The sequence below is a fragment of the Ascaphus truei genome, unplaced genomic scaffold, assembly GCF_040206685.1.
Source record: "Ascaphus truei isolate aAscTru1 unplaced genomic scaffold, aAscTru1.hap1 HAP1_SCAFFOLD_437, whole genome shotgun sequence".
Classification (NCBI taxonomy): Eukaryota; Metazoa; Chordata; class Amphibia; order Anura; family Ascaphidae; genus Ascaphus; species Ascaphus truei.
Genome location: NW_027456768.1, coordinates 42,874 through 62,431, shown reverse-complemented (window position 1 = coordinate 62,431; position 19,558 = coordinate 42,874).

Below are 19,558 nucleotides of genomic sequence, written 5' to 3'. Positions count from 1 at the left end.
ATTTCCAGCCTCACCTGCTGACTACAGGTGGACTAGTCCCGCTGCAAACTATCGACGTGGATGATGAAGAAAGCTGGACTGGCAATGGACCGGCGCAAGCTAAATGGGAAATTCAATGGTGAGTACTGTCTTGTTCCCGTATTATTTTGGTGGGGCTGACTGGGTACTTCTTTAGGGGGCTGACCATTACTGTACATTAAAACTTTTCTTTTTTTTTCCTCAGAAAAGAAAACGGCTAATGGGGGGATTTCGATGGATAATATTGTACTGTATGCTGATGTTTTCCGGCCGTACAGTATACTGTGTAATAAACCCTGAATAAATAAAACTATGCATTTATTCTACATATTCAGTATCGTTTCATTATGTGTCTTCCACAGTATACTGTACAGTGGTATACAGTGCCTAACATCTATGGGCAAAAATAATTTTATTCCTAGGTGCCCTACAACAGAAGTTCCCACGCCAATTGCCCGTGAACTTGACCGTGGCCCTAAGTAGTTCCCACGCCAATTGCGTGAATATAATGTAAAATAACCCGTTCTGTGGGTCTGAGCGGGTTGAAATTTACCTGGTCCTCATGCGGGAGGACCCTTGCCATAGTGGCAAAATATCAGCCTTCCAAGACCCCCGAAACCGGAGATACAAAAAGACAGTTTAAAAGCACATTACCAAAGTGGCTTTTTTTCTGCCATGCAAGTCAATGGCAGAAACCTGAACTTTAACATCACTCTGACTCCGTTCTGTTGCCACGAGAGGGTCGCAATTTGCCATGCAATCCTGCCGCAACTAGGACTACATGGTCACCGAATCTGAGCCCTCTAGGTCGAACAGAACCGGAGTTGTGGGTTCCAGGTTTCTGCTCATTCTGACTTAGCCGGTTCAAAGCTTTCTCCGCCATTGCGCTCAATGGTAGGACCCTCCTCGCCGGCGTGACCATTTCTCGCCGCCATTACTGCTGGGACCCTGTTGGGGTCAAGTGAGGGGGTTCCTAACATCTAGGGGCAAAATTAATTTTATTTCTAGGTGCCCTAGAACAGAAGTTCCCACGCCAATTGACCTAGTTCCCACGCCAATTGCCATAGTTCCTACGCCAATTGCGCGACCAGCCAGTTAAAAAACAGTGCAGCAAGCCTCTACAGTACATTTGTTACACTAGCAAAGGAGCAAATGGAAACAATGTGAGGCAATTCAACATGGTCTTTTATTGGTGGAGTCAGTACAAAAACATTTATTTACAATATTGAAACATTTAAAGTGCACAGCAATTCTAACCATCAACACACAATAATACATTCTGCAGCCTTTATTAAATTCTTCTGCCACAAAACATTTTTGGTGCATGGGGCAAAGGGAGTTAAAGTGACATTTTAAGTAACATCTCCTTTATTAAAGAAACCCAGTACTGTATACAGTACAGTACAGTGGGATGGTGCGCAACACTGTCAGTCAGACCTGTACCAGTTCAGTCCTAGAGGGTAGCAAACAGGGCAGGTTTTCAGGGCAACATTGAAAACCGTGCCTGTTTGCGGCCCTCAGGGACTGGAGTTGTGCATGTCCTGTGAAAAAAAACACACAACATCTCCTTTGTTTAAGTACAGCAGGTATTGTAGGGCAAAACATGTACAGTACAATACAGTTCAGCACAACAGTATGGTCTCACTGAAAGTCCTCCACATTGTCCATCCATGGCCGATTCCTTGCATGGCGCAAAACGCCATTAATGCAGTGTCTAACGCCTTTCATTACAGGATCTGTAACTGTATAAAAGCGCCGCAATTCTTCCACAATGTTTTTCCTTAAATTGGCAGGAAGGGCCTTTTTTACGCGATTCCCATCGTAGTTCACTTTGAAAACCCACTCGCAGTACAACGTGTAGGGAACATGGTGCTTAAAAATGATCAAGGCATACTTGTGGGGTGCACCAGCACTCATCACCCTATACTTCTCCCTAAGTGCCGCTGTCAGATCGCGCAGGGTGATGTCGGGCACTGTTTCTATGCGAGCTGGTTTAGGTCTTTTGGGAGTGGGTGTGCTTGTGGCGACGGGCGATGGTAGGATGTCTGGGAGGAAGCTTTCGTCCGGTCGTGGTTGCCGTGTTGTCTCCTGGCGTGGTCTTGACGGGGTTGTCATGTCCTCCTCAACGGCATACATGTACACTACATCTTGTGGTGGAGGGGGGGCGCTTGGTGATGGAAGGGGGTCGAAGGTCCCATTCATCACATCTATGTCACCCTCCTGCTCCGGCGTCGGGGAAACAGGGGCATTAGCACCGAGCAAATAATGTATGCCCGCAATGTCAGCCTCTATCTTCTCCATCCGTTGATCCATCCGTTGCTCCATTTGTAGCATCCGTTGCTCCACATTTAACATCGTCTCCAGAAGCAGATCTATCTTTGCCAGCACAATAGAATTCCCGGGGAGATCCACACTTATCCCATTCAGCATCCGGTCCAACGAGCTGCTTCTTGTGCATTGCGTCTGGACATCTGGGGGGATGGGTGCAACGGAGGATGAGATGGGGGTTCCATGGAGAGAAGCGGCATCGATGGAGAGTGGAGGAGGTGACCTGTGGATACCCAGTAGAGGAGAAGCGGTAGCCTCGAAGAGGGATGGAGAAGGTGACCTTTGGATTTCCGGGAGAGAAGCAGAGTCGTCTAAGAGCAAAGGAGAAAGTGACCCGTGGATTTCAGAGGCGGCAGCGTCGTCAGATGGAACCGGAGAAGATGGGGGTGGAGAAGACGGGATGAAGATTTCCGGGACAGCTAAAGCAGAGTCGTCGAAGCATATGGGAGGAAGTGGTCTGCGGGTCCGATGGGTTGGCTGCCATTCGTTTTGCGTAGAGAGCGTATTACCGTATATCTTCTTCACATAATGAGGCTTACGTCTAAGAAAACCCTTAACCTTTGGGGTCAGCAGAAGGTTTTCTTTATTGGCCTTAGCCTGTCGCTTTGCTCTTGGTGTGGAAACGGCAACAGCCTTTCGCTTTTTCAGCATGACAGGCACGGCAGAGGTGAGAGGGTTCTTGCGTTCATAGAACCGGGGATGCTCCATGGAAGCAGGTGGCACAATGCAGTACAGTATCTGGACAAGGGTAAGTTCAGATAAAGATCCTGGAGTGGTGGCCTATGCAAAGTGTGTGACCTTTTATGCATGGCGGCCAGGTACAGGTGTTGAAAGTGGGCGTGTGAGTCATTACCGTATAAATACACCATCCATTTTGTGTATTGACTGCACATAGAATACACATCGACTAAACATCGAATATACATTCTTGTGTTTGTATTTCTTTCTACTCGCAGCAATGCCTGTTAAAAAGATTTCAAAGGATCTCAGCATGTGAATTAAGGAGATGTACAGGAGCGGACACCGAATTGCTGCTATCCAACGCTGGTTAGCTACTTCTGACCTCGTTGTGCCATTAACCACCGTGAGCTATCATGCACAAGGAAAAAACAGAGACCGGAAAAAGGCACCAAGGGTAACAAACGCATAAGTATATTTATAAAACTTAACAAAAAAAAAATATAGAAAACTGTACTGTACATCTACGGTACAGTTCTGTATCTACTGTAATACTGTTGTTATTTCTGTTGATTTATATTACAACATATGTACTGTACAGTAGTTTGTCTATTTATATTTATAGTACAGCAGTATACATTTTTTGTATATTTCAATTAATCTTACAACGGTATATACTGAATAGGATGTACTGTATATTTATATTTATATTACAACAGTATATTTATTTTGTATATTTATATTTATAGTACAACAGTATATATATTTTGTCTATTTATATTTATAGTACAGTATATTACAACATTACATTTATATACATTTTATATTGCTGCATATTAATAAAACAATATCATTTCTTTACATTGTAGGGAGACAACTGTTCTGGTGGACAAAATAAGTGAGGAGAATGATGAGAGTAGTGCATTAAGGGTCAAATACACTCTGCAGGAAAAGCACAATCTGACTGTATCCGAGAGCAGCATAAAGAAGATGAGACGCAGCATTGGATGGAAATATGGACGTGTGAGGTTAGTACTGGACAGTACAGGAGGTAAAAGTGTTGTTTCTCAAACTGTGCTACACTGTGCCGCAAATTTTTTTTATTCCTTGTCATTACAGAGTGTACCCCATGATACGGGACGCAAACAAAATCAAAAGAGTGCTCCAGGCCCAGGCATGGATCGACAGCGGGGAGACTTTCCAGGATTGCATCTTCACTGATGAGTCTACTGTGTCGCTGGAGAGATTTGCACGATTTGCGTTCCACAAAAAAGGCCGCTTATCTTTGAAGCCGCGGCCAAAACACCCTGTGAAGCTGCATGTGTGGGGTGCCATCTCTAGGCGTGGACCGGGATGCATTGTCATCTTTGAAAGTAAAATGTATCAAATATAATGTTGCCTAATGCACTGTACTTGACTAGTGTTGCCTTACCGTATGCACTGTACTGTACTATTGTGCAGTTTTTTGAGCACTTTTCTTTTCTTGCTATAGGAATCATGAATAAAGCTTTCTTCCAAGACAACATTGTGCCCGAGATAGTGCAATACATCACACGTGACTTCCCCAATGGTCACCGCTTCTACCAGGACAACGATCCCAAGCACACTGCGTCAACGGCGCATATCCTTGAGCGCGGCATCAACTGGGTGAAGACGCCAGCGGAGTAAGTGCAGTAGACCGTGTCCCATTTTTGTTCCCCACTGTTTTTAGCTTTTAAACCAATTGTCCTTTTTTCCAATGACAGGTCGCCAGACTTCAATCCGTTCGAAATGGTCTGGCATCAGCTGAAGGACCATATCCGGAAAGTGGTGAAACCCTCCAAAAAGGACGAGTTGTTGAAAGGCATACTGAGTTTTTGGAACGATGTACTCACCGTGGAACGCTGCAATAAATATATAGACCATATTGCCACTGTGTTGCCCATTGTCATCGCGCGTAATGGGCAAGCATCAGGAAAGTAGTACTGTGCTGTAGTATTGTAAGTACAGTATGTTACAGGTAAGTATGGCAAAGATTTTTTCTTTCCAGATAGTAAGAGTACTAGTACTGTATACAGTAGTTAGTTTTTTCTTTACAGAGAGAGCAGCACCAGCCATCAGGTTACAGTACATAGAATTTAACAGCAGTCAGAGTATACAGTAGTTCCAGTACAGTATACAGTGCACTAGTTTGACAGTACTACAGTAACTGCCTACTACAGTAACTGCCCCATTTTTTTTCTTTCCAGAGAAAGCTGCACCAGCCACCTACAGTAGTTCTGCCATAATACAGTACAGTAACTGCACTAATTTTTGGTTTTCTTGTTGTTCCAGGAAAAACGGTGGCCTAGGGGGATGGGGGCGTTGTGTCCAGTCAAATCTGCTTGTACAGTCAAATGTACAGTATATAAACATCAGCAATGATGTACACAAAACCTCTCCTCTCCCAATGAACTACTGTACTGCAGACAGAATGAGGAAAAGATAAAGACTAAAGAAAAAATAATTTTACTATACAGTATATACAGTATAGTATATTATACAGTACATTACAGTACTGTACTGTATATACTGTATTATTAAATAATATTCTTATAAATGTGCATTACTCATGCTTCCCCATGTTTTACAAAGGTTTTCCAAATGGTTATCCAATTTCAAGCTGCCAAAATAACTTAATAAAGACTGCATTACTGTATGTATTATTCCTGATTATTTTTATATTTGTATTTTTTGGTTCCTGATAAAATAAAATAAATATTTATTCACTTTCCTGCGAATCATAATCATTAACAGCCACCCCTACAGTGCACCAATGAATTATTTTATTTATTTATTTATAAAATATTTTACCAGGATTTATATATTTTTATTTTAAAGATATTAAAGAATGTACTGTATTGTATTAAAAACATGTAACTGTAAACCATAGTGACTGACAAATATTTTCACACCCTGATGAAATACTGTATCAGTGTACTCTCAATTCTCACAGTGCTGTGCACAGCAGATTTACATTTCAAATTCGAGAGGGGATTTTTCAAAGCATTACCGTTCAAACAACAGGCCTCTAAGGGTTGGGGGAGGGGGATGGTGTGATTTGAAGCAGGCGTGCTGAGTGTTTGTAGCTCGGCTATGGGCGGATTAAGAACACAATGGCAATATGCAGAAGATCAACGACCCAGTGGAGAGAGGGGGATGGTAGGCTAGGGTGACTCAGCCGATTGACGCTTGGCTAGGGAGGGATTAAAAACTCTGGAGGTGTGTGGCTGAAATAGTTAACAGCAGTGTCATTTCAAAAGGCAGTTCATCATAATAATTTGATGAATAAACCCCCAAAGACAACCCCCAAATACAGTACATAAAAAGCAAGTCACTTTAACTCCCTGTGCCGCATGCACCAAAAATGTTTTGTGGCAGAAGAATTTAATAAAGGCTGCAGAATGTATTATTGTGTGTTGATGGTTAGAATTGCTGTGCACTTTAAATGTTACAACATTGTACAGTATTTGTAAATAAATGTTTTTGTACTGACTCCACCAATAAAAGACCATGTTGAATTGCCTCACATTGTTTCCATTTGCTCCTTTGCCAGTGTAACAAATGTACTGTAGAGGCTTGCTGCACTGTTTTTTAACTGGCTGGTCGCGCAATTGGCGTAGGAACTACGGCAATTGGCGTGGGAACTAGGTCAATTGGCGTGGGAACTTCTGTTCTAGGGCACCTAGAAATAAAATTCATTTTGCCCCTAGATGTTAGGAACCTCCTCACTTGACCCCAACAGTGTCCCAGCAGTAATGGCGGCGAGAAAGGGTCACGCCGGTGAGGAGGGTCCTACCATTGAGCGCAATGGCGGAGAAAGCTTTGAACCGGCTAAGTCAGAATGAGCAGAAACCTGGAACCCACAACTCCGGTTCTGTTCGACCTAGAGGGCTCAGATTCGGTGACCATGTAGTCCTAGTTGCGGCAGGATTGCATGGCAAATTGCGACCCTCTCGTGGCAACAGAACGGAGTCAGGGTGATGTTAAAGTTCAGGTTTCTGCCATTGACTTGCATGGCAGAAAAAAAGCCACTTTGGTAATGTGCTTTTAAACTGTCTTTTTGTATCTCTGGTTTCGGGGGTCTTGGAAGGCTGATATTTTGCCACTATGGCAAGGGTCCTCCCGCATGAGGACAAGGTAAATTTCAACCCGCTCAGACCCACAGAACGGGTTATTTTACATTATATTCACGCAATTGGCGTGGGAACTACTTAGGGCCACGGTCAAGTTCACGGGCAATTGGCGTGGGAACTTCTGTTGTAGGGCACCTAGGAATAAAATTCTTTTTGCCCATAGATGTTAGGCACTGTATACCACTGTACAGTATACTGTGGAAGACATATAATGAAACGATACTGAATATGTAGACTAAATGCATAGTTTTATTTATTCAGGGTTCATTACACAGTATACTGTACGGCCGGAAAACATCAGCATACAGCACAGTACAATATTATCCATCGAAATCCCCCCATTAGCCGTTTTCTTTTCTGAGGAAAAAAAAAGAAAAGTTTTTATGTACAGTAATGGTCAGCCCCCTAAAGAAGTACCCAGCCAGACCCACCAAAATAATACGGCAACAAGACAGTACTCACCATAGAATTAAAATTAATTTTCCCCCAGATGTTAGGAACCCCCTCACTTCACCCCAACAGGGTCCGAGCATGTACAGTACAGTACTTTAAAATAAATTAAATATGCAATTTTACTATTACTGCGCGCGCACGCACAGACTGTGTACTGTAGGTTGAACCGCGAAGGTATTAGACTTCAGAGACAACAGCTCGCAAACGCCCCCATGCATTTTTACACGGCATTGCAGTATTGCAGACAGCGGGAATAAAATGCTTAAATCACAGCCGCGAAAATAACGCTATACAACCCGGGAGAAAACGACACAAAACCGCACATCACCGGGATCTTCTGAAATTCGCGGAGCTAGCCAAGTAAGAATAAAGTTGGTCGCCAGTGTACATATGTCATCTTTTAACTGCAACAATACAAACAAAGGACAAGACAGACAAGACAAACCAGACAGCTGACAAGGGGGGGGGAGCAGGGGGACCGGTCGACTCCGGGCCATCTTGATTGCGTGTTTTCTCTTGCTTGCTTCCTGTCTTATAGTGTAGCACTCCCCGCTTCCACCCCGAGCTCAAAGTGTCTTCCCTAGTGTCTTGGGGGGCTACTGCATGGGGGGCTGTCGACTACCTGTTCGTCATTATTTGTTGTCAGGTCTCTAACCCCCAAAGGAGAACGCATCTGAAACTGTATACTGTTGGTTTTAAATGTGAAGACAGGAAAACTTTTTTCTGTGAGCTGGGAAAAATCCTTTAGCATGCAAATATGCTAAGGGTGAATGAACTGAGGGATTTCTCAACTCTGTGCTTCAAAGACACCCTGCAGAGAGGGTGCCTCAATGTCTATGAGAAATCCCGAGTTGAAAAGGCTCAGCAATCCTAGGTGTTTGGATGGCCGGGATATTGTGAGTGCCAGATACCAGTGTAAAGTATGGGTACTTCACACTTGGTGGCCAAACCCCAGACTCAGTGTCGTAAGGTAAGGGGCTGACCCCGGTATGCTAATGAGCTCAGGTGTGAAGTTGACACATGCTCCGTGCAAACCGGGAGGCAGCTCCAGCCCTTTCTGCGAAGTTCTGGCAAGTCAGGGATAGGTGGGGAAAATATTCCCACGGGCGGGATTGGGTGCATATGTTAAGTATAGGACGCTGAACCCTATAAAAATGCCTGCAGCCCTGTCCCAGTCAGATTCCCCTGATGTAACAACGATTTGACCAAGTTCCAGCGTCTGCGGTTCCGGAGTGTGAGGGTTAATAATATCGTAACCAATGATCATTCCCCTCTTCTGGAATTCGTTAGAGCTAAGGGTTCCCGAATGAACATTGTAAGGACTGAACAAACTTTTTCTTGTTGGCTGAGATATAGGTCTGGCAAGTTGCGCCCTAGCCAGGAACTGCTACACGGATCCTTTTGCGCACCCACTTGCATGCGTGCAGGGGTGCCCAGAGACTTTGTTTCATTCCAAGGACATTTGTTTTCGTTTCCCCATCCCAGTGTTTTATTGAGTGTATATTGTGAAGATTTGTGTGTCTGTCTGAAAATAAATAAATTACAATTTATTTTCCCCAACTTGTGTGCTCAAGGCAGGATCCCGGTATTAATGTGTAGATAAGACCTGGTCTACCATGACACTCACTTTCCTTCCCAGGCTGTGCTGAAGCGGGGTACCCTAGTGGTGAGTGTCGGTTAGGTTTTCAAGGGTTAAAGGAGGGAACGATTGATTCACATACAGTGTCCTGTTGTAAAAAAAAACCTTTCCCATTTCCAGAGGAAAAAAAGTTCAGAAAACAAAAGCATAAGGAAAACAAATGTTTACTGTATTATAGCTTGAAAGCAAAACATGGAACACTCAACATTTTTCTTTTTTGATCAATACAATAACTCCCCGAACATTTCCTGATGTAGGAAAATCTCTGGGACTTGAAACAAATAACTGATAGGGTAACACTTTATTTTTATCAGAGTAGAAGTGTCCCTAATTGCTACTGTGTAAAAAAGCAAATGAATGATAATCAAGTAATAATCCCTGAAGAACAGGGCATTACTGGCCAATAATGCCCTGGCTGGAAGAGTTGAAGGCCCGAGGCAAAGCCGAGGTACTTTAACCCAGCCAGGGCATTATTGGCCAGTAATGCCCTGTTCTGAGGGGATTATTACTATTATAGGCTAAATGTAGGTTTATTTCATAAATAATAGACACTTTGTATAGTTAAATAGATTTTTTTATTCAAATAAAATGGTAAATACATGAATCCACCTCTATATAAACTTACACTGCAGATATCTATATCTACACACTGCCGCCCCCTGTGTACACACACACACACACACACAGCAGCTCACACACACACAACAGCACACCACACACAACACAGTGCCTCTACACTCACACACACACACACTGGAGCTCTAGATACACAACACAGCACCTCCTCTACACTCACTACACAGCACCTCTACACACAGAAGCAGCTCTACACACACAGCAGCTCTATACACACAAACTCTGCTGCTACATACACATGCTACACCCATAAACACTGCTACTGACACACACACACACACACACACAGAAACTGCTGCTACACACACACACACAAAACAGCACACCACACCACACCCAAACACAGTGCCTCTACACTCACACACACACTGGAGCTCTAGACACACAACACAGCACCTCTACACACACAGCAGCAGCTCTACACACACAAACTCTGCTGCTACACACACATGCTACACCCATAAACACTGCAACTGACACACACACACACACACACACACATCAGTTCTACACACACAAACTGCTGCTACACATACAACAGTGCTACACACACACACATACACACACACACACACACACACACACTGCAGCCACAATAAAAAATGCAGCCACTTACTAAACTTTGCACTCTCCCCCCCAGCTCTACACACAACACAGCACAACACAGCACCTCTACACTCCCCCCCCCCCACACACAACACTGCACCTCTATACACAACACACTTACTTCTTTGCAGTCTCTCTCCCCCCCCAATTCAACTGAATCTGCTCAGAAAATCTCAGTCAGCTCGGGAGGGGGAGGAGTCAAACCGTGGCTGATACTTTGTGACCAATCCCCTGCCATGTCTCAGAGCTTTTACTTAATTCAAACCAATCCCCTGCCCTGTCTCAGCTGTTCTGAAAGCTGATTGGCTGGAAATAAACAGATTGAAAACGGCATTTTGCAACCTGCTGAAATTCAGGGCATTACTGTGGATAATGCCCGGAATTTTAACCAATCAGAGAGCAGGGTTTTCAATAATGCCCTGAATTTTACTGCTTTAGCCTATAATTAACTATAATGACAGTTCTACATAGATTATAACATTTTAGTTTACATTGCTTTCCCAATCTAATATCGACATTTCTCTAGGACTAACCCAGCATCTACAACTTTGAGATAAAAAAGGGAACAATTCCCAAACATTTTCTTTGTTTCTTGTTAATCAGGATATTTTTGCAGAAAATAAGTGCAAATTGAACATTCTAGAAAAGAAACCTAATTCCAGGTGTAACGGGTTTTGTGAACTGGCCTGACCCCCCCCCAATCTCATATTGGCCCCTGTGGTCTAACCAGTCCCCATTACAGTGTGATTGTGTCTGGTGGTGCACCTGTTGGCTACAGGACTCCTGAGTCCCCCGCATGATGGTGTATGGGGATGACCCGTCCAAACAGGCAGCTGAGGTAGTGTGCAGAGTCCTACCTATATCCAGTGCAGCACCTCCACCTCATCAGGGTCCCTGCGTCCGCATGGGGATGATCCTGGTGAGGAACTCCTCTGTGGTGCCCCTCCCTGTGCAATAACTTCAGACTTGCACACGAAAGTGTTGTTATTCAGGAACATCTTTATTGCACGGTGGGCAAGACTGCCCTCCACAATGGGGTGAAATCAGCCCTCCATCGTTCACCGCACTTCCCTTCGAAAGGTAATGTTCTCCTGATAATAGGGATTCCCTATCCCCACAGGGATATCTTATTCTGTGCCAGGTCCCTGGACACAGTCTCCTTATTCAGCTACTATAACATAACTCTTAACTGCTCCTTCTCTTACTCCTCCTCCAGCAACACACTAACTCTTTTATACAGTGCTGTGCCTTATGTAATCTTTGGGGCTGGCACAACTCTGACATCACTAACCATGGAGTCAGAACCTGTGACCACTCCCATCCATACATAGGGCACCTCACCAGGGTGTGAGGGCAAACCTCCATAATTACTGCTGGCATGCCCACAACTTACCAGGCCTTGCTGCCAGCAGGAGAGATGACTGCAACCATTTTATATCATGGTTACATTCTCCCCCTGGTGAACCCCAACGTCCCCGGCTGGGACCTAAATTTGAAGTACCTTTCTCCGGGAAGCACTGTAAAATGGAACACACACATCATTAGTGAATACAACATTATTCAACATGTTATTATTATGCCAAACCCGCCCCGTCCAGCAGCCGCGAGCTCGCACAACCATATATGTGTCCTGTACCTCCTAAAAGTAGTGACTAGGGTCAGGCTTTCTGACTTCCCTACCACCCATATCTAGAACAGTGACATGATAGTGGCGCGGCAATCCCCTCTCAGGCCTATAGGTCACCCTGTGCTTGTGGATATTCCGCCCAATACTCCACACCCTCATCAAGTGATCTATTCGGTCCTCAGCCTTTTTCCCAATAATTGCACTCCCTTTATTGATCATGTACTTCTCTATTGCTTCTCTTAACCATCTATCCCTATTCTCCTCAATCTCCTCCATGAGGGGTTCTGGGACATACGGGTACTCCAACCCGTGGGACGCCTTGTACTTGGCGATAATGGCCATCTCAGCCCTGCTTATCCTAGTCAGCTCTGCATTCCCAGCTCGCCCAGGCAGCACCCATGATAGGGGTTCATCCGGATCTACGGGGTCTGAAATAATATCAGGTCCCATGGGCTCTATTTCCCTGCGCTCAATCTTGAACCACCTCTCCTGTAGTTCCCTATCCCTCTGTATAGGTGTAAATTCCCCCTCGGCCCACCAGTAATCGACCACGTCTTCCCTGCGGATGAGGAAGCGCGTGCGGTCCATCCAGGCCACATAACTTGCTGCCAGCAGGAGAGATGACTGCAACCATTTTACATCATGGTTACACAGGTTTCCTATCATGAACTGGTTTTCTGTGATCCATTTGTGGGTTTACCAGCAAGTCTTTCATTTTGTGTGGCTTTTTTGATGCATAGAAATATTTTATCAATAACGTTTTTCCCACGTGGGACAATCACACAGATTCTACTCCATGGTGGTGTGTGACAAGACTTTCAAGGTGAGGGAAAATAATATGCCATGGGAAGTTCTATTTCTCTCTTGTATGAGTTTGTCTGGTGTGTAAGACTTGAGTTTTCAGAAAAGCATTTCCCACATTTAGGCAAAAAATACATTGTAAATTTTGATGCAATAAAAAGCGGCTTTCCTAAAAATATTGAACGTAACTCTTTCTCCTTTGTGTATTCTCTGACATACTGTAAAATTAGATTTTGGAAAAAAAGTATTTCCCACATTTATGGCACATATTATTTCTGTTCTGTATGAGTTGTCTGGTGTTGAAGAAGATTTGACCTGTGAGTAAAGCAATTCCCACACTAAGTTCAAGCATAAGGCTTTTCTCTTGTATGAATTATCTGATGTCGATTAAGGCTGCGCTTATAGTGACGTCGACGCGACATCGCCTGAAAACAAAAGCATTGTCGCCGTCGCAAGCGCTTATAGTAAGGACGGTGCGACGGCAGCGACCAAAAATTTGGAAGCCGCTAAAATTTGATTTTTCAGAGGCTGTCGCCACATGTGATATCCTCTGAACCAATCAATAGTGACATCACCCGTCACCTGCACTATAAGCGCAGCCTAAGAGCAGACTTACTAGAAGTGTTTCCCACAGTCAGTGAACGTATGACGTTTCTACCCTGATGGTTTCTTTGATGTACAGTATAACAAGATTTGGTAGCAAAATGTTTTCCACATTCACTTCATTAATGAGGGTTTCTTCTCTCCTGTGTGTAATCTCTGATGTATAATATGACTACAGTCGTGTGAAAAAGAAAGTACAGCCTCTTTGAATTCTATGGTTTTACATATCAGGACATAATAACAATCATCTGTTACTTAGCAGGTCGTAAAATTAGGTAAATAAAACCTCAGACAAAAATAAAGTCAAAATGGAGAAGCCATGTATGAAAAACTAAGTACACCTTATGATTCAATAGCTTGTTGAACAACCTTTAGCAGCAATAACTTGAAGTAATCGTTTTCTGTATGACTTTATCAGTCTCTCACCTCCCGTGCCCTCCTCCCCCCCCCCCAGCCCGCGCCCCCAAGCCCACCTCCCGTCCCGGGCAGCTGCCGCAGGGATATCGGGGCAGGAGGGGAAAGCGTCCGGGGGGAAAGCGTCCGGCGGCAAGCTGAACCCACCCAGGCAATGTAAGTCACCCAGTCACTGTCACCCACCCAGTCACCATCTCCCAAGTCACTGTCTCCCACCCAGTCACTGTCTCCCACCCAGTCACTGTCTCCCACCCAGTCACTGTCTCCCACCCAGTCACTGTCTCCCACCCAGTCACTGTCACCCACCCAGTCACTGTCACCCACCCAGTCACTGTCACCCACCCAGTCACTGTCACCCACCCAGTCACTGTCACCCACCCAGTCACTGTCTCCCACCCACCCAGTCACTGTCTCCCACCCACCCAGTCACTGTCTCCCAGTCACTGTCACCCACCCAGTCACTGTCACCCACCCAGTCACTGTCTCCCACCCACCCACTCACTGTCACTGTCACCCAGTCACCGTCTCCCACCCACCCAGTCACTGTCTCCCACCCAGTCACTGTCAAAGTCACTGTCTCCCACCCCCCCACCGTATTTCACCCAAGGGGGGAGAGTGATGTGAGGTGCAAGGGGGGAGAGTGATGTGAGGTGCATGGGGGAGAGTGATGTGAGGTGCATGGGGGGAGAGTGATGTGAGGTGCATGGGGGAGAGTGATGTGAGGTGCAAGGGGGGAGAGTGATGTGAGGTTCAAGGGGGGAGAGTGATGTGAGGTTCAAGGGGGGAGAGTGATGTGAGGTGCAAGGGGGGAGAGTGATGTGAGGTGCAAGGGGGGAGAGATGTGAGGTGCAAGGGGGGAGAGTGATTTGAGGTGCAAGTGGGGAGAGTGATGTGAGGTGCAAGGGGGAGAGTGATGTCAGGTTCAAGGGGGAGAGTGATGTGAGGTGCAAGTGGGGAGAGTGATGTGAGGTGCAAGGTAGGAGAGTGATGTGAGGTGCAAGTGGGGAGAGTGATGTGAGGTGCAAGGGAGGAGAGTGATGTGAGGTGCAAGGGGGGAGAGTGATGTGAGGTGCAAGGGGGGAGAGTGATGTGAGGTGCAAGGGAGGAGAGTGATGTGAGCTGCAAGGGGGAGAGTGATGTGAGCTGCAAGGGGGGAGAGTGATGTGAGCTGCAAGGGAGGTGGGGTATTATGTGTGTGGGTGAGGGGGAGAGGTGGTGGTATGAGAGATAGATGGGGTGTATCGCAAAGGTTGATAGTGTTGGGTTCTGGGGGAGATATGAGGATGATGATGAAGGGTGCTGGGGGAGATATGATGATGATGATGATGATAGGTGCTGGAGGAGAGATGATGATGATGATTTTACCCATGCGGCCCAATTTTTTTTTCCTTGGAGCAGTTCGGCCCTACGCACTTTACGAGTTGTGCAGGCCTGTTTTATACTATTTTCGTTCTTCCCTTATTCCCTCCCCCCTTCCTTTGTGAGATCAATCCCTTGCAAGGTATCATCTGGCAGCAGACGGATGTTGGTGTTGAAATAGCTGTCTGGAGCATCGTGTGGAGAATAAATCCAGAGGACACAAAAAGCACAGAGAAATCAAAGATCATCGCAGGAAGCAGGGTTCCTGAGTCCCATTGAGGATTAAAGGCTGATTTTTGCTGAATTAATTGTAAGTGCATATCTTAACATCTTACATCTGAATTGCTCAGATATACTGCCCTATGATGTTTTCCTCTTTTATTCTCTCCCTGCATATTTGCGCCTAGGTCATTCTTTATATATATATATATATATATATATATATATATATATATATATATATATATATATATATTGCTTGACAAATCACCCAAAAATCTACTCGCCGAACCAAAAAATCTACTCGCCACCTAGTCCCGCCCCCAGCCACGCATTCAAAAAAAAGCCATAAATTAAATAAATTGAATAAATTCCTAGTAAGAACATTCGTTTTTGATATTAGTTTATTTATTGTATTACATTATACTACAATTATTCCTTGGTGTGTGTGTGTGTGTGTATAAATGTCGAATCTAGAAAAAAAAAGCCAGATGTGAATGACTAGTTTCCTGCACCCCTTAACTAGTGTCTGGATGCCCCCGCTTCACAATATTTAAAGCAGCAATCCCGTCTGGGATCTTACCTGATCCGCAGACCCTCAAAGTCCAGGTACCCTCATTACCGCAATGTTATACATTGGAGGGGAGGTGTTCCCTACCTGTCTTCTGGGTTAGGGGGGGTTCGATGTCTTCCGTGTGAAGCTTGAGTCAGATCTGGAAGTAAGCAGTATAGGTTATTTCAGTGTAGTATAGGGCAGTTAAGATATCCAGATCCAGAGAGCGAGAGCGTGTGGGGGAGAGAGCGAGAGCGTGTGGGGGAGAGAGCGAGAGCGTGTGGGGGAGAGAGCGAGAGCGTGTGGGGGAGAGAGCGAGAGCGTGTGGGGGAGAGAGCGAGAGCGTGTGGGGGAGAGAGCGAGAGCGTGTGGGGGAGAGAGCGAGAGCGTGTGGGGGAGAGAGCGAGAGCGTGTGGGGGAGAGAGCGAGAGCGTGTGGGGGAGAGAGCGAGAGCGTGTGGGGGAGAGAGCGAGAGCGTGTGGGGGAGAGAGCGAGAGCGTGTGGGGGAGAGAGCGAGAGCGTGTGGGGGAGAGAGCGAGAGCGTGTGGGAGAGAGAGCGAGAGCGTGTGGGAGAGAGAGCGAGAGCGTGTGGGAGAGAGAGCGAGAGCGTGTGGGAGAGAGAGCGAGAGCGTGTGGGAGAGAGAGCGAGAGCGTGTGGGAGAGAGAGCGAGAGCGTGTGGGAGAGAGAGCGAGAGCGTGTGGGAGAGAGACGGAGAGGGGAGAGAGACGGAGAGGGGAGAGAGACGGAGAGGGGAGAGAGACGGAGAGGGGAGAGAGACGGAGAGGGGAGAGAGACGGAGAGGGGAGAGAGACGGAGAGGGGGGAGAGACGGAGAGGGGAGAGAGACGGAGAGGGGAGAGAGACAGAGAGGGGAGAGAGACGGAGAGGGGAGAGAGACGGAGAGGGGAGAGAGACGGAGAGGGGAGAGAGACGGAGAGGGGAGAGAGACAGAGAGGGGAGAGAGACGGAGAGGGGAGAGAGACGGAGAGGGGGGAGAGACGGAGAGGGGGGGAGAGACGGAGAGGGGGGGAGAGAGAGACGGAGAGGGGGGGAGAGACGGAGAGGGGGGAGAGAGAGACGGAGAGGGGGGAGAGAGAGACGGAGAGGGGGGGAGAGAGAGACGGAGAGGGGGGGAGAGAGAGACGGAGAGGGGGGAGAGAGAGACGGAGAGGGGGGGAGAGAGAGACGGAGAGGGGGGAGAGAGAGACGGAGAGAGAGACAGAGATGGGGGGAGAGAGAGACAGAGAGGGGGGGAGAGAGAGACAGAGAGGGGGGAGAGAGAGACAGAGAGGGGGGGAGAGAGAGACAGAGAGGGGGGGAGAGAGAGACAGAGAGGGGGGGAGAGAGAGACAGAGAGGGGGGGAGAGAGACAGAGAGGGGGGGAGAGAGAGACAGAGAGGGGGGGAGAGAGAGACAGAGAGGGGGGGAGAGAGAGACAGAGAGGGGGGGAGAGAGAGACAGAGAGGGGGGGAGAGAGAGACAGAGAGGGGGGGAGAGAGACAGAGGGGGGGGGAGAGAGAGACAGAGAGGGGGGGAGAGAGAGACAGAGAGGGGGGGAGAGAGAGACAGAGAGGGGGGGAGAGAGAGACAGAGAGGGGGGGAGAGAGAGACAGAGAGGGGGGGAGAGAGAGACAGAGAGGGGGGGAGAGAGAGACAGAGAGGGGGGGAGAGAGAGACAGAGAGGGGGGGAGAGAGAGACAGAGAGGGGGGGAGAGAGAGACAGAGAGGGGGGGAGAGAGAGACAGAGAGGGGGGGAGAGAGAGACAGAGAGGGGGGGAGAGAGACAGAGAAGGGGGGAGTGACGGGGGGTAACTGACTGACGGGGGGGCAACTGACTGACTGGGGGGGTGGGATGACTGACTTTGACTGACTGGGTGACTTTTGACTGACTGGGTGATGGGGTGGGGGGGTGGGGTGACTGACACTATGACTGACTGGGGGACTTTTGACTGACTGAGTGGGGGGTGGGGTGACTGACTGGTGGAGGGGGGGTGACTGACTGGGGGGTTACCTCTGGTGTCCTGCACACACACATTCTCTCTCTCCCACACACAAACACTCAATCTCTCCCATACACACACACACTCTCAATCTCTCTCTCATCCCCATATACACACACACACACACACACACACACACACACACACACACACACACACACACACACACACACACACAATCTCTCTCTCATACCCATACACACACACGGGAAGGGACGTGTGCCGGAGGGGAGAGAGAGGGGGGGGAGAAACACACCGCTACTTCCTCCCGCCCCGCGCGACCAGCGGGAGCACAGAGGGGAGAGAATCACCGGCAACTGCAATATCTTCAGACCCGCACGGGCAGCGGGAACACAGGAGAGGGGGGGGGAAAGAAACACCCCGGCCACTACAGCATGTGACCCGCGCGGGCAGCGGGAACACCGGAGGGGGGGGGGAAAGAAACACCCCGGCCACTACAGCATGTGACCCGCGCGGGCAGCGGGATCACCGGAGGGGGGGGGGGGAAAGAAACACCCCGGCCACTACAGCATGTGACCCGCGCGGGCAGCGGGATCACCGGAGGGGGGGGGGGGGAAAGAAACACCCCGGCCACTACAGCATGTGACCCGCGCGGGCAGCGGGAACACCGGAGGGGGGGGGGAAGGGAACACCGGAGGAGGGGGGGGAAGAAACACCCCGGCCACTACAGCATGTGACCCGCGCGGGCAGCGGGAACACCGGAGGGGGAGGGGGGAAGGGAACACCGGAGGGGGGGGGGAGGGGGAAAGAAACACCCCGGCCACTACAGCATGTGACCCGCGCGGGCAGCGGGAACACCGGAGGGGGGGGAAGGATGTATCAGTGTATACAGTATATAAATATTTAAAGTGCATTAAATTCCCCCCACCTGAAGCATCTGTCCAAACTCCTCCATGACTGGATCAATAAATTGTAAATTATAGGAGCTGACACAATTATACAGGAGGGGGGGGGGAGGAGGAGGAGGAGCAGCAGCAGCAGAAACGCACGCAGCACTCAACCCCCCCCCCCCCATTACTTACCCATGCAGAAAGGGCGGTTTGAAGTCCTGGCAGCTCCATCCCGCGTCACAGCCTATCAGCTACAATTTTTTTTTTTTTCGAACAGGGGATTTTTTTTTTTGCAGAGCAGGGGAAAGGTTACTGGCCACGAGCCAATATCCGATTGCAGCTGGCGAGTTGGCGACCGGGTTTGTCGAGCACTGTATATATATAATTAGAATGTAAGCTCCTCAGGGCAGGGACTCCTCTTCCGAAATGTTACTTTTATGTCTAAAGCACTTATTCCCATGATCTGTTATTTATATTATCTGTTATTTATTTGATTACCACATGTATTACTACTGTGAAGCGCTATGTACACTAATGGCGCTATATAAATAAAGACATACAATACAATACAATATATATATATATATATATATATATATATATATATATATATATATAT